Source organism: Leopardus geoffroyi, chromosome B4 (assembly GCF_018350155.1).
Source record: "Leopardus geoffroyi isolate Oge1 chromosome B4, O.geoffroyi_Oge1_pat1.0, whole genome shotgun sequence".
NCBI lineage: Eukaryota > Metazoa > Chordata > Mammalia > Carnivora > Felidae > Leopardus > Leopardus geoffroyi.
The window spans coordinates 128,382,603-128,398,860 of record NC_059341.1 but is presented as its reverse complement, the minus strand read 5'-3'; the positions used below and the strand labels follow the sequence as shown (position 1 = coordinate 128,398,860).

Below are 16,258 nucleotides of genomic sequence, written 5' to 3'. Positions count from 1 at the left end.
ATAACCTTTCTTCAGAGGAAATCTCAAGTAGGAGCCCATTCTACAAACTAGAGACAAGTAGATGTTCTCTGACTAGATGGGCATGGGGAACCCAAAAATCTGTCTGCTCCATCCTGCTCCACCTTCCCTATTCTCCCCATGGCCCCCAAGGCATCTCCTTGGAACCAGTTGGACTAGGGAACACAGTGGGTTTGAATCCCAGCTCTCTCATTTAATAGGTAATGGGCAGGTGACTTACTCGCTCTGTGCCTCAATTTTCTTGTATCATTGTTGTTGGGATTAGATGATTTAAAACCTCAAAAGAGGCTAGAATTATGAATACTGACTCTTGTTGTTACTGTCAATATCAGCATCCAGGCACCTCATTTTATGGGGAAAGAAATACAGACTTGTTGAAGGCTATATAGGAAGTCAGTGGCAGAATTAGGACTAGAACTTGTGATCTCCAGATCTAGGGCTCCTTCCGTTCATTCAGTGAACACTTGTTGGGGGCCTACTAAATGCCATGCATGGTGCTCAGCCTTAGGAGAGCACATCAGATCATGGGCTCTGGAGCCAGAGTCGAGGTTTGAATCCTGGTGCCACCCCTTGGCTGAGCAGTACTTAAGCTCTTTGCAACTCTGTTTATCTGTACAACTGATTGTTGTACAGCACCAATTTCATTGGTGTAACTCATTGGTGTAATAGCATGAATTTCATAGGGTGACTGTGAGGATCAAATGAGTTAGTCCATGAAAAGTACTTGGAACAGCGCCTGGCACATACTGGGTACTTAGTAAATGTTATTCATTTATCATCGTCATAGCATCATCATCATCAAAGACAAATTGTTAATAAGATAGACAAGGTCTCTACTATAAGATGAACTCAGAAAAGTGCAATAAGAAAATAGAGGGGTGTGACATTTTCAGCATTCTTTGAGTTTGGTGTGTTGGAGGAACAGAAAGCCTTTCTGAGCATCCAATTTGAGTTGGCTTAGTATTAAAACACCTTAAACTTGAATTTCAATTTGATCCTGTGGCTTTCAAGTCAGTCCAATGTCTACTGGTTTTCCTTCCATGGCAAAGAGCAGGTTATTTTTGTTCACTTAACAAATATTTGTCAAGCGTCTGTCTACTACGCTAGCTAGCTAACATGGGGAATGAGGATATAGAGACAGAGGCTCTGTCCCCAAAATTTTGTGGTCTAGGATGGGAGGCAAGATAAGTCTTCACAGAACCTCATTACAAGTGAAATCCAAGAAAGAGAGGTCCAAATTTGGCGCTATGGGCAGCAGAGGCCACAACTAATTGAGGGAGTCAGGATGGCTCTGAGGAGAGGGTGGTATTTGGAGGGCATCTTAAAGGATGGTAGGATTTCCACAAGTGGAGATGGCAACATGAAGAGTACATGAGAAGGAAGCAGTGTGAGCAATTTTAAGGAGACTGGAAGTACAGGTTATGGGATGGTAGGAGTCTAGTTTGGTTGACTTCAAAATAGGACACATCATCTTCCCCTAGCCCCAACCTACTTGTCCTCCCAAGTTCCGTCTCTCAATAAAGAGTGGCACCCTCTAACCTTCCACATTAGCCAGAAGCCTGTACATTCTCCTAGGTGCCTCCCCTCCCTCTGCCACTACACCTATTCAGGGACCAGAACCTGTTGACTCCACAGCCCTGTCTCCAGTCCATCTACTTCTTTCCATCCTTACTATCTAGATCCTTGGCTGAACCATCATCAACTCTCATCCAGTCTACCTAATCAATAGCCTTCTAATTCTATCTTTTCACCCACTTCCCATTTATTTTTAGTACTAAAGCCAGGGTGATCTTTCTAAACAAGCAAATAGATTCTTTAAAGTGTTCACTTTTAAATCTCTTCCTCAAAGACTCCTTCTCTGAGCCCTCACACCTGGATCTAGATCAGCTAACCTGGTTATTCCCTATCATAACATACAACTTGGCCTTCCTAGCCCTTATCCATATATTTAGGTGTGGGATTATTTGCATGAGTGTAGGGACAATGACTATTTGGAACTCTCTTTGTTAAGTAGCACAGGGCCTGGCACATTCTAGAACTGAAGAAATATTTGCAGAATGAATAACTGATAGATTCCACAGATTCCAGGCTGCTTGTCCGTTTCCAAGGGAGATAAATCACTGTTTCTTAATCTTCTCTCAAAAATCTGGGTTTTCCATAAACCATCTGGTAAATGCTCAGTTGCCAATTCAGCTAGCCCTGTCTCCTCCCATTTGTGAAAACCCCAGAGGCATGTTTTAATTTTACCCACTTATCTCAGTGATGCCCCTAGACCCACTTATGGGCACAAAATCTATGAGTAGGAGTCATCAGGAGCATCATTGAGAATTGCCCTAAGAATAACTCACTCAGGGGCTCTGGGGACACTCAGCCAATCAATGAAGGCTACAATCATTCTGGAAAATGTTGGCTAATTTAGAGTCATCCTGATTTCCAGCCATCCCCCTCCATAGAAGCCGGAAGGGAAATTAGCCAGGCGACCAAATAGCAGGTTATTTGGGCATTTTTCCCTGAAAGACATGCCTTCCTAAACCCATCTTAGAGTCCAAATTGTTTGCCTTTTCCATCTGGATGAATAGGTGGGACACATAAGCAACCCCCCAGGAATCTCACATGTATCCTCTCGCACTTGGGAAAAGTCTTAGGATAGAAGGCACTGTTTAGTCTGAGCTGGCCTCACATTTTGGAAGTCTGTCTCCCAACGAAGGGCCAAATTAACCAGATAATTGCACTGTCTGGGTTTTGCTGGACAGAGCGAATCAGTTAGTTGTGGTTGGCCTAGAGGAAGCCTCCGCCCCTTCTCTCCACCCTCTTCCCCCCAGTTCAAAAACTGCTTGCCTCAGCTCTTGCAGAGCCACGAATCAAGAAACTCTGGGGAGGCCAAAGGGGGGACTGCATCATGTTGCATTCTATTACCCAGAATGCCCTATTGACTCTGTGGGGCCTCACAGCAGTGTCCTCAGAAGGTCTGAGACGTTCCAGCCAGGGTGCCGGCATGTCAAATTCTCCTCTATTTATATTTGAGGCAAAGGGTCTTTTTCTCCACAGGTACAAGTTACCCCTCTGTGGGACTAAGCAATGAGGTTGATGAATGGATTAATATCAAACAGACTCAGTTCTGAGAAATTAGCAGACTAGGACTTGGTGGGACAGAGCCGTGGGTTTCATTCCTTTCTAATAAAAAAAGGCTGCAATTACAATGGTGAGACTTTCCTCCATGATAATAGAGGTACCAAGGCATAAGGAATGCCAATGTCTGCTCTAGCAGATGGAAAGAAAGGCAAGAGAAGGTAAAGAATCTGCCCTTGACTCTAGTGAAGGAAGCTGGACAAAGCCACACATTTACATACGAATGCCAGTGGCTCCCTTTGAGTCCTGCCTTTGTGTGATGTAGGAGTTGGGATGGGGTTAGGTGGATGTGTGTAGATCCCAGAAAAGGCTCCTGATTCAAGTCCTGTTCATCTGCTCTTCATATATTTCCTCAACTCAAATGTCTTATGGAAGCAAGGGTGGGATTTTTCTCTTAAAATAGTTTAAACACTCAACACCATCATGTATATATTTTGCATACCCACGTCAGCCTTCCATCCACAGTTCTTTATGGGACAACCTTTCTTCGAATGGACCTTTGCTGTAGAGATTAACTGTAAAGACCATGTGACATTTCAAGAAATAATTATCAACAAGATAGAGAAATGAAGGTTGAATGTTAATTCAGATTGGTGAGTTGGGAACAGGTTGAACAGTACCCGGACTAGGAAATGATTACTTGGTAGAGATATACCTTGAGAGAAATACATGTAATGGCTTGCTTAAGGGCTGTGCCCTTGGCTTTGTTCTGTTCCTTAATAGAGACTTATCAAATTACATTTGCTGATGGCTTGAAGCTGAATGAGAGAGAGAATATGCTATATTAAATTAGATACAATCAAATTTCATATTGGAAACATGGAGTTTTCCCTATGGAAAGACTCAGCGGAAGAAGAGCAAGACTAGAAAGACTTAGCTTACTAAAATCACATGAGGAAAGGAAAGAACTAAGATTTGAACAAATTCTTAATATTTGTGGGAGAAGTATAGAGTGGAGGTTAAGACTGGCTTCAGGGTGGATCTCAGCTGTCTGGAGATGAATCTCAGCTCTACAGTATTTTAGTTGTTGACCTTCTATTTATAACATCTCTATGCATGTTTCCTCATCTGAAAAATGAGGATAATAATATCTGCTCCCTAGAGTTTTTGTGTGGATTAAATGAGTCCGTGTAAATTACAAACTTAGCGTGGTTTCTGGCACATATATTAGGTTCTCGATAAACCAGCTAATGGTTGCTGCTCCCCCAAAACCTGATGCTACTTCAGGCTACATTATCAAAGTACAGCATTTAGAACCCAGGAAGGCGATGGTAAGCACACATGCGCACATATGCACACGCTCTTTCACACACGGCACATGCACACCCTGTCTCTGTCACAATACACTCTGTGACACACTCACACGTGCATGCACACACATACACACACACAGATACTATGCTAGTCAGACTCTAGTGACAGATCCCATTTTGATGTCACACCATAAGGAGGTATTCCATGGAATACCTTCTGAGGAGAGTGATTGGTGTAAGTGAAGTCTGACATCCCTGAGCAAAGTGGACCAGCATAAGGAACTGGAGACGTTTAGTGCGGAGGCAGAACAGGCTTTGGTAGGATCCCATTTGCTCTGTGCAGAGTATCTTCATCTGAAGGAGTAGGTGAGATAGTAAGTTACTGTATGTTGAATACTTGCAAGGTAAGGCGGAATGCTTTTCATTGTTGGGATGACACAGTCATTGCCTCCATCTTACAGAAACTGAGGCTCAAAGGGAATAAGTAGCTTTCCCAAGGTTGCCCGACTTTTAATTGGCAGGATCCTGTCTTTGAACCCAGGCAGCCTGACTTCGGAGCCCTCCTACTGTCTATTGCATTTTTCTGCCAGTGTGCAGAGGTCAAGGGCAATAACCAGATATGTTGGTTAAGTCACTTCACATGCATAACCTTATTTCATTCTCACCACCACCCTTTGAGATGGCTGCTATGAATGACTCCCCCATTTGGCAGATGAAGAAAGTGAGGCTCAGAAAGGTTAAATACCCTGTTTGAAATGAGTGATAAAGGAGGAATTTGAACCCAGGCTTCATGTGCAGGTGTGCTGAAAAACCACCCTAGATTCTGTCACTAGGATTAGAGTTCAGTCTAATAGTACAATTCTACAAGAACATGGATTTCAACTTGTTCTAAACAGAAACTATTAATCAGTAGAGTAATGATGACTGGGCCATGCCCCTTGGGTAGGTGGGGAGTTCCAGCAGAAACTGGGTGGTTATTGTTGGGAATATTTCACAGGAAATTTATGTACCTAATAGGAGATGAACATTTATTATTTTTCTCTTTTATTTTTATTTTGGGTAAAGGTAATATATACATATAGCCAAAAATTGAAAAGGTAAAAAATGGTATCTGATAAAAAGTCTACCTCCAACCTTGCCCCTACTAATCTGTTTTCTTTAACCATTATTAACCAGTTCATTTAGCCACTAGTTTCTTGGGCAACTATCTGGTTTTTTTCCAAAGTTTATTTTTTTTATTTTGAGAGAGAGAAAAAGCATGACTTAGGGAGGGACAGAGAGAGAGAGAGAGGGAGAGAGAGAGAATCCCAAGCAGGCTCCGTGTTGTCAGCATAGCCTCCAATGCGGGGCTTAAACCCACAAACCATGACATCATAACCTGAGCCAAAGTCAGATGAGATTTTAAATGCAATGATCAAATATACATATATGTGTATTTTCCTTTGTTTTTCATAAATAGCAGTTTGTTCAAAAAACATTAACCACTATAGATATTTCAGAAGAAAATTTAATGGGAGGATTGATTCCAAATGGTTCAAAAGGGAAAATCATATCCAGAGCCACAACAGCCCTACATTCACTGCTGCTGTTGTCACTACCACTATGGCCAGTGGAGAACCCAGAGCCTGTGCTCCCACTGATGCTGTAGGAATTGCCACCAACCTGCTGTATCTGCTGAGGCTGTTGGGGAAGCTTTCATAACTACCACCAGAAGCAGAATGATTGCTACCTCCTTCCTAACTTCAACTCTTGCATAAATGGCTCCCATTGGTAGAAATTAACTGGAGCCATGTGGCAAAAGAATCTGGGAAGTATAGATTTAGGCTTTCAACCCCCATAGTGCAGGAGACAAGGATGGGTGTGGGACTGGGTGGCAATAGACAGTGAGCAGTACAGTCTATCCCTTTAGCTGTTCAAAGTTCACACATACTTATCTGTACTGTTCCGTACCCTTTCTCACTTAATGTATCCGGTTGTGATTCCACAAGAGTATGTGCAGAGCTGCCTCATTCTTGTTAATGATTGCCAAGGGTGCTGTCATATGGATATCCAATAATTTATATTTCGTAATTTTACTAATACAAAAATGCCGAACTTATGTCATTTCAAACATTTGGTAGCGTATCCATAGGATTCCTTCCTGGAAATAGAACGAGCCCCAGGAGTATTGTATGCCGTGGGTGCTGTAATGCACCTTGAGGAATAAAGGACTTTCCCCAGCTGCTGGCATTGCTACCAGAAGCCAGCTCTCAGCAGTCAGCCCTCTTTTGGAAGTGCCTCAGGTGAGGAGAGCTGACTTGTCCAAGCTCACATCTCTTTCCTGGTGGCAGCCACATTCAGTGACTGGACAGTATGAAGACCTTGCCCATTTACCTCAGTTTGGGACAACTCTGAAGGAGTTGAAGCTCCCAGCTTCAGAGCTCTTTGGTGAGATGGCAGTGCAGCCTGCCTTCTCCTTCCCCCCAGTGCTGCTTTCTTCCTCTTACTGCCCATCCAGTGATGGTGATCATCAGAGTGTTCCCTGATGGACCTCCCATAGGCTAGTGTCTGTCTCAGAGTGTACCTCCCAGTATAAGTATACACTTACCATTATGATAGCTATTGCCAAGTTGCTCTCCATAGAAGCTGTATAGATGATCTGTAAGACCCTTCTGGTGTGGAGTTCTAGGAGTGTGATTGATCCATGGTTTCTGGGGTCCTTCATGCACAGAATGCTCTCCTGGTTTCAGGCAAGCATTGATGCTGAACTCTGAAGTGCTCCATATTTTGCTCTTCCTATTTGACCTCCTTGTGTTTGAAATTCACCAGAGCTTGGCATTTCTCTGCAGGGCCTGAGTCCGGCAGAACCCTACCCACTCTGATCCACTAAGCCTTGTTTTGTTAGCACAATCCTGCAAGATTTATTTGTTTGGCTTGGCTTACCCTGACCTCAGACGTTCTGTTTTGTATTATTGTTAAAAGCGTGCAGGTCTCCATGGAGGCCTTTTTCTTTTCAAATCTAAGAACCAGCTGGGGGAATGAAAAAAGCAGGTGGGACACTAGGGAGTATTAGCTGAAACATAACTCATTAGAGGAGCAAGTGTCTCTCTTTAACCATGGCATTGATTAACATGGGTGAGTTTATCACCATCCTGGCTCTACATTTAGACTCACCAATTTAAGAAGGCCATAGAGAAATGGAGAAACAATAGGAATGGTGATGGTGGTTAACTTTGAATATTTTCTGTATGCTGGGTGTCATGTTAAATGCTTCCTGTGCCTTAACTTATTCCACACAGTGTGCCTGTTGGTGAGGAAGCTGAGGCTCAGGGAGCTTAAATAAATTGCCCAGCCAGGTCACATAGCTTGTATGAATGTCCTGCAGCTGGGATCTGAACCTGGGTCCAGCTGACTCCAGGGTCCTGCTTCTTAACCAAAGTAGATCTATCAGAGTATATGTTGGGTCTTGAATTTGTCTTCAACGAGTTTTTTTGTATTTCCTCTCTAACCCAGGTTCCTCGAGCACGTAATCCCACCGTCCTTTCCCATTTCACCCTACTCTTTTGATCTGTTGGGTAAATTACAAATTAAGAGATGTCCTTCCAGCCAGACTCTTCCTTTCCTTACTAACCTGGGTGGCTCTTACTTATCATTTGATGTTTCTGGCTTATTGCTGGATAGTTCCCCTGTTAATAGTTCTGTTTGTTCGTTGTTCCCCCCGCCCCAAGAGTAAATGTTTACTCTTTGTCTCTAAGTGTAGCTGTACGCTTTGGACTACATGAAGTGCATATTAGCTCCAACTGGAGCCAGACCACCTGGGTTTGAATCCCAACTCTCCCACTCCCTGAGCAACCTTGAGCAACTAACTTAACTTCTCTGTGCTTCAATGTCCTCATATGTAAGATGAAAGTAATAGTAGTAATAATAGCAATCACAAGATGTACCTACAGAGTTATATGATCAAAGTAAATTACCACATGTAGGGCACTCAAAGCAGAGCCTGGCATATAGAAAGTGCTAAGTGTTAGTAGCTAGTCTTACAATCATCTTTACATTGTTAAACACATCAACAGAATAATTTCTAGGTGTCAGTCTCTGGGATTATTCAGAAATGCAGAGTATATAATCCATGCTTAAAGAAGTTTGCTGTAAAAAAAAAAAAAGAAGTTTGCTGTGTAGTTGGAGGGGTGGGATAAGAAATATAAAATGTCCATGTGTATGTGTGTGTTTTTTTATTATTTACATATATGTCCAATCATATTTCCCCAAAACATAATGGCATTCAACTGGCATCTGGTGCAAACTTCTAACTTTTCCTTGATAGCAAATATCCTGGTAGAGGTGTTCAATAAATGTTGAGTAGATGTGTGAGTGGATGGGTGGTGTGGTACAATCATAGTACGGTGGGGCTAGAAAGAGACCTTGGGGATCATCTAATCCAACCTGCTTGTTTAACATCTGAGTTTCAGAGCAGGGAAGTAACTGTACCCAGCACACACATCACATTATGGCTGGAGTCCAGTGTAGAGACACCAGGCTCCCGTCTCCCATGTCACCATCTTTCCTGTTACATCTCCACCTGCCAGTGTGATTTTTGTCTTCCGCTTTTAAGAAGCCACTAGGCCCTTCTGATGGTTTTGGTAGCAAACAAGTTAATCTCATTCTCTAGTTGTGAAGTCTGTATTTTCCACATTTACCTGCAAAAGGCCTTCCTGTGGGGGCAGCCATGTCTAGGTTGGATGCTGAGCCACAGGGGATGGCCAAAGGCGAGCCCCAAATGAGGGCCGGGGCGAGTGGATATTGAGGGGGCAGGTGGATATTGAGACGGTGGCTGCATGAGCCCTGCTGATTCTAAATACAACACAGACTGCTTTATCACTTCACGGCCCACCTCCCTGGTTTAGCTGTACCACTCAGCTCCTTAATCAACAATGAGAAGGCAGGAGCCATGAGAATGGAAGCAAGTCGATCTTCTCATGCTGGGCAATCCAGCTCATAGTTCTGTAGCCTCTACCTACTATGTGTGGTCACTTACCCTTCCTCACTGCCACCTCCCTCCATCAATATCTCCTCTGCCCCCTGTTAGTATCATGGATGAATGAGACTCCAGTGGAAATTAAGGAGCAGTTTTGAAGGAGAGCTAAATAAACCCTTTAATTTCTTGAGGGCTGTGTATTAAAACAAATACACACAACTTGACTTATCTCAACCCTCTCCTTAATTCAAGAAACACATACTGAGCACTTGCTCTCCCCTTGGCCTCAATGACAGAGCTTTCCACTCTCACAGTGGAAGGATAGACAGTGGGGGGCAGTGACTGTAATGTGTCAGAGACCTTTGCAAAGCCTAGTGAGCACAGAAGAGGGATCACCACCCTTGCCTTGGAACATTCTTAGGAAAGGTTTCACAGAGAAGCTAATACTCTGTGGGGGGTTGGGGAAAATAATTAGCTTTGTATCAGGCTGCAAAGGAGGGAGATGTGCATATCAGTCCTGCCAGCTAAAGACTGCATTTTAGGGGCACCTGGGAGGCTCAGTCAATTGAGCATCTAACTCTTGATTTCAGCTCAGGTCATGATCCCAGGGTCATAGGATCAAACTCTACATCGAGGCTCCACCCCGAGCACAGAGCCTGCTTAAGATTCTCTCTCTCAATCTCTCTCTCTCTCTCTCTCTCTCTCTCTCTCTCTCTCTCTCTCTCCCCCTCTGTCCCTCTCCCCCACTTATACACTCTCTCTCTAAAATAAAATGATAATAATAATAATAATAATAGGCATGTTTTAAATCTTAGTTTGTCACAGATGGGGAAAATGACCAGACTATAGGGTGCATGAGAAGGGGGAATGGGAAATAAAGCTAGAAAAGAAGACAGAGAATAGTTTCATCAGGATGGGCTTTGTGTGGTATGGCCTACCGCTGGAAATCACATCCTAGAGTCAGTGAGGACATACTTGTTAGATTTTTAAGTCATGGAGTGATGTGATCAGGTCTTTGTTTCAGGATGAATATGCTGATAGTAGTTTGGAAGATTAGCTGGGTAGGAGTGGTGGCCTGAGACTGGAAGCAGAGAAACTCAGCTCTGGGTTGGGTGAAAAAGGCATCTTATCCTTGAATATTGTGCTTGGGGCTGAGGTTCAGGGAAAGGACTTGGTAACTATCCAGTGAATGCATGTCAGTCCCTGCCACATGGTCTTTAGCTTCATTCTGTACCTGCAACTTGCATTTGAAAGGGGAAGAGATGACCTATTTTTTCTTTAAAGCAGAGAGGATGGAACCAGAACCACATGATGTGTTTGCACTGGCATCCCATAAAAGCAAGCGCTGTCAACCGCTTCTTATTCACCACCTTTGTCAGCCGCTTGCCCTGACCCATTTCACCCCCACATTCCAGTTTGCTCTCAGTCTGCCTAATCTCTGGCCTTGCGATGCCTTTGACTGCTTATGATCTCCCTCCTCTGCACCCTCCTCCCGACTTCTGCCCCTCCTCATACCCTCTCCAGCTTTGACCTTCAGCTTTTGCTCGGCCACTCTTTACATTTACTGAGCTGGCTCTGCTGTCCTGTCTACCATTTGGGGTCTGGCCCACTCCCTGATGAGAGGACCTCCCCCTGGCTTTTCACCCTGACTCTGCCAACAGCCCCGGCCCGGATGTGCTTACACACAGGATTTCAGCCTTGCATTTTAGTAGAATCCAGGGTTATTAATTAACCCAGGGTGGAGCCTATTATGAAACATCCCAGAAAGCTGGAACAGACCAAAGGGACTTCTGAACTCGCAGCAGGGAAAAATGCCTTTTAATTGACTGGGATGACTTCACCACAAAAATCTGTCTAGCTGTTATGCTAAACTGGAAACTAATCTATTAGATTGTCTAAGGAATCTCCCAACCCGCCCTGACCAGAATCTCCTGAGGAGAGAAGCCAGGCCCGCACATAAACAGGACTTCTGCTTTGAAATGGATTCTTTTGGATCCTACCCAGACTGGCTACATTTTCCAATCCTTGAGTAAAAGAGGGGATGCTGATACCTGAGAATGAGTTCCTATGTCCCACCATGTCTACCTTTAAGATCACATAGGAGCTATTCTAAGGAGCTGCTTACTTTAGAATTCAGCCCAGGCTGAACCTATCTGGGACCACTTCTCTCAGGAAGTTTAGAGAGTGACATGAATGAATTTCCATGGATGGTGCTGTTCTGGGCTTGGAAGGGATCGATGGGAATAGCCACTGTCTGATCCCATGCTTACATGGCATGTGTACACTAAGCACTTCATATGGATTAGTTCATTTAATCCCCATTACTTCCTGTGGTATTAACATGTTTCCCCATTCTCTAGCTGAGGAAACTAAGGCTAAGAGAGGTTATAAGGGGGCACAGCTTACAAGTGGCAGAGGTGGAATTCACAGTTATCCAGATGCTATTTTAGGGGGCAAGGTGTATTACAGAGAAGTAAAGTCTGGGCAAAACGTGGTGAATTTCTTCTCATGTGTAAAGGGCCGGCTTGTGTCTGAGACTTGTTCCATGGGACTCAAGCTTGGCCTCCAAGGTCCTCTGTGAGCTAGTCGCTGCCTACCTTTCTTTCTTCATCCCCTTCATTATCTAACTTAGGCTGTAGTCCCAGCAAACCCCTGGTAGCTCCCCACCCATCCTAACACTACCATCTTCTCTCTACATCCCCATCCATGCCTGTGCTTATGAAATCTCTCCTCCTAGGACATCCTTTCCCAAATTTTGCTGCAACGTCTTCAAGATTTAGCCTTGGCCTTGTTTCTGTTCTGCTTCCCCTGACCACCCACAGGAGGCAGGACCAGTTGCCCCTTATCCATGCTCTCACACAAGCATTTCTACCATTTTCTACCATTACACTTACCAGATTGCTTTGAGGTTACTAGTCCACTGGCCTGTCACTCCCTTTAAGAACATGGACAGTATGTTTATTCATTCTATAAATATGTATTGAGTGCCTACTATGTGCTATGGCTACAGTGGTGATTGAAAACAGATGTGGTCTCGAGGAACCTGGCTGGCTCAGTCAGTTAAGCCTCCGAATTCAGCTCAGGTCATGATATCGTGGTTCATGAGTTCGAGCCCCACATTGGACTCTGTGCTGACAGCTCAGAGCCTAGTGCCTGCTTCAGATTCTGTGTCTCCCTCTCTCTCTCTGCCCCTCCCCTTCTCACACTCTCTCTATCTTGCTCAAAAATAAATAAACATTAAAAAAATTAAAACAGAAAACACAGGTGTGGTCTCTACTGGATAGAGCTTAAAATCTAATGGAGGAGACAGATACGAATCGTATAATCAGTCTCTCTCTCCCCCTCTCTCTCTCTCTCTCTCTCTCTCTCTCACACACACACACACACACACACACACACACACACACACACACACACCATAATTACAAATTGATTAGGAGCTGTGAAAGAAAGATACACAGTGTTACAGTAGCATGTGGTGGGTAGGCTACCACTGGGTACTTATTCAGGTACTTAGTAGGTGCTCCAAGTACCCAGATACATAATCTGTCATCATTTCATATCTGTCTAACTTCTCTGTGGTAAGGAAAAATCAAACAGTGACAGGGAAAATATTGGATCCACCATAAGAACTTCCCCGGAGATAGACTTACCAAAATACCCTATTGTCTGGTAAATGACACAGGTAAAGCACTAGTCTGACATGAATGATACATGTAAAGCAATGATACATTACAATACAGGTAAAACGTGCTTGAGTGAACACGACGTGCCAGCCACTGTCTGAGAATTCATGTAATCTCCCCACAACCCCACCAAGGAAATACTGATGGAAATAAGACCCGAAAGGGTAAGTATCCTGCTGATGGCCCCACAGCTGGTAGGCGGGAGAGCTGAGATATGGAGGCTCCAAAGATGCCCTGGAGCCCACACTGCTGATCCTACATCTCACTGCCTCTCACCCTTCTATAGAACTGGGGCTCATCAGGCAGACTTCCTCACCCAAGGTCGTGGTGCTGGTGATAGAGAGCCAAACTATGCCCACCCTGTCTCTTCTTTTCCAAGTCTGGCTTTGGAGTTTCTAGGGGAATGGGCACCTGGGTGGCTCAGTCAGTTAAGCATCCGACGCATGATTTTGACTTAGGTCATGATCTCACGGTTCGTGAGATTGAGCCCCATGTTGGGCTCTGTGCTGACAGCATGGAGCCTGCTTGAAATTCTCTCTCTCTCTCTCTCTCTCTCTCTCTCTGCCTCTCTCTCTCAAAATAAATAAATAAACTTAAAAAATAAAAAAAGAATGGAGTTCCCAGGGGAAGAACTTGGCAGTGATAAGAAGGCAGCACCAGAGAGGAAGTGGAACTGAGCCTCATCTGGGGGCATCAAGGGTTGCGCTTTGGAGGTTCTGAGTGCAAATTCAAGGAAAGAAGGAAGATTAGTTACTGCAGGTCAGCTGTGTGCTCCTCGTCAGCCTCATGCTTCCTGCATGCTGCTGTATTCAGCCCTTCAGCAGTGCCTGAGGTGTGAGTCTCATTATTGTCCTGATGAGGAAACTGAGGCCAAGAGAGGTGAAGTAGGTATTTGTGTAGTTAGTGGCAGAATTGCTACTGGAACCTCTATCTGCCTGTTCCAAAAGCCTATAATTTTCCCCTTAACTCACCCATTGCCCAGCCAGCCCTGGAAAAAAAAAAAAAAAAAAAGGCTTGCTACGTCTGGCCTAATGCAGTTTTTCAGATTGGTTTTCTTGGAGACTATGGATAGCCCATGTAGGTTTTCTGAGCTCCCTGTATCTGTGTTGCTGGTACCTTTCTTTGTTCCCTGAGCAACAACCCTGAAGTTCCCCTCATGGGCTTCTGGGTGGGTTCTTAGCCTGTTTAAGATGGAATTGAACCAGGTGACCTCCCCACCCACCCCACCTCAGGGCCTACATTCTGTCCAGACAGGGAGGAGACCGGCAGCCCACCCCTCTGGCTGCCAGGAAAAGCAAGGGAAACAGACGGGTGAATCTCCCCTGGCGGGGCCAGCCACACACCAGGAACCCTAACTTTGCATTCATTGGACAGAACCAGGTTTTGATCATTTGTCTTAATTTGCTTATTCTCGTGCAGCTTTGCCCTCCTCAGTCCAGGCTCCTCCATGTCTGTGGGATGAAGGCCAGAGTCCTTAAGCAGCCCCATGGCTCATCCCAATCAGGCACTGGCCTGCCTTTCTCACCACCTCTCTTTTCCTCTTTCTGCTCAGTGGTGCCCCCGAAAGTCCTTGGAGGAGCCAATATTTAATTTCGATGGTCTGTTGTTTACAGCAGCTTTTCTCTTAGGTTCCACATCTCGCTTTCCAAAAATGTGATTTCTATGAATATCTATCCATCTGTCTCTTCTTCCATTCCTATACCTTTTTATTTATGTGTTCACCTTCTCTCTAAAACCTAGGTCATGCTCCACTCCTTTTTTGTGGTCTCTAATAGTTTAGAACTAGCCTTCTTTCCCCTAAACACCTTCATGAAATTTAGTATTTCATAGTACCAATAATAGTGATAATATAAGGACTCCCATATATTAAGCATTTGCTGCATACACACACATACACACACGCATGCCTGACACTCCACCAAGATTTGCTATACATACCCTCCCTTCATCCTCACAGTGGCCTTGTAAGTTATCTATTACTATCACAGGGGAAGAAATGAGGATTCAGAGAAGCCCAGCAGAGCAGCTTTCAGTTGGCAGAGTCATGATTCGACCCCTGGTTCCCAAGCAGCCCATACCCTATTCTCCTAACTCCCACTGCAACCTCACCCCTCATTTTGGGGGATATGAATCTACTACTGTCCCTTCTGGTTTCTTCTAACCCTCACTTTACTTATCCTTCGCTATATATTTATTGGGAAATGACATTAAGATTCTGAAGTAAACAGGCTTATTTTTACTAATTCTTATTACTATTCTGTATTTTACTCATGTGGAGGAAAATTTTTTGTTGCCTTAGAAGAAAGAAGAAATATTTTGGGGTGCATGGGTGGTTCAGTCAGTTAAGCATCCGACTTCAGCTCAGGTCATGATCTCATGGCTCATGAGTTCGAGCCCCATGCCTGGCTCTGTGCTGACAGCTCAGAGTCTCGAACCTGCTTTAGATTCTGGGTCTCATTCTCTCTCTGCCCCTCCCCCACTCCTGCACATGCACACACACTCTCTCTTTCTCTGTCTCTCAAAAATGAATACATTTTAAAAAATGTTTTTAAAAATAAAGTAGAGATATTTTGAGGCAATTTGGTGTGATGGATGAAGCTATGCCTCAGATCAGAAGAGCAAGGGATCAAGTCCTGACAGTGCCTCTTATTACCTGTGGGACTTGGGGGATGTGACTCAATGTTCTAAACTTCAGTTTCTTTATCCACCAAATGGAGAGATCATAGCACTGCTACTGTGTTCAGCACACTGTAAAAATGTGGTCCATTTTCATTAAATCAGAGGGGACCCTGGATCTAGGTTGATTATTTGTAAAAGGAGAAACTAGCCAATGTTTGGAGCGCTTTCTACCTGCCAGCTCTCCCCAGCCCCAACAGATACCACTGCTCAATGAAGGCATACTTCCCAGCCGAGCTTAGGGCAGCCTCATTATTCTCTACACAGCAACCAGAGCTGGCAGTAAAATGAAACCCATTGGGTGACCCCAAAGGAACTTTCAGTTCTCACATTCTGTGGGTTTGATACAAGCCTACTTAAAAAGGATTGTAAATTAGGGATAAGATGGTTGGATCCTGGAAAGATAAGCTCAGTTAATAAATATACAATGGGAATGAAACCAAGAATACTGAACAACAGACCTCTGAATTTTCTTCTGGCGATCTGTAACCTGGAGTTGTCTACAGGAACAACTGTTTTCTGGTTATATCCCTTAGACCCAT

General features: G+C 44.2%; 1 protein-coding gene across 2 annotated transcripts in view; it reads left to right on the top strand.

Moving 5' to 3' along the window:
* The window catches only part of SYN3 (synapsin III), a 465,355-nt gene that overhangs the window by 60,387 nt on the left and 388,710 nt on the right, over positions 1 to 16,258 (top strand). The window lies entirely within an intron of this gene.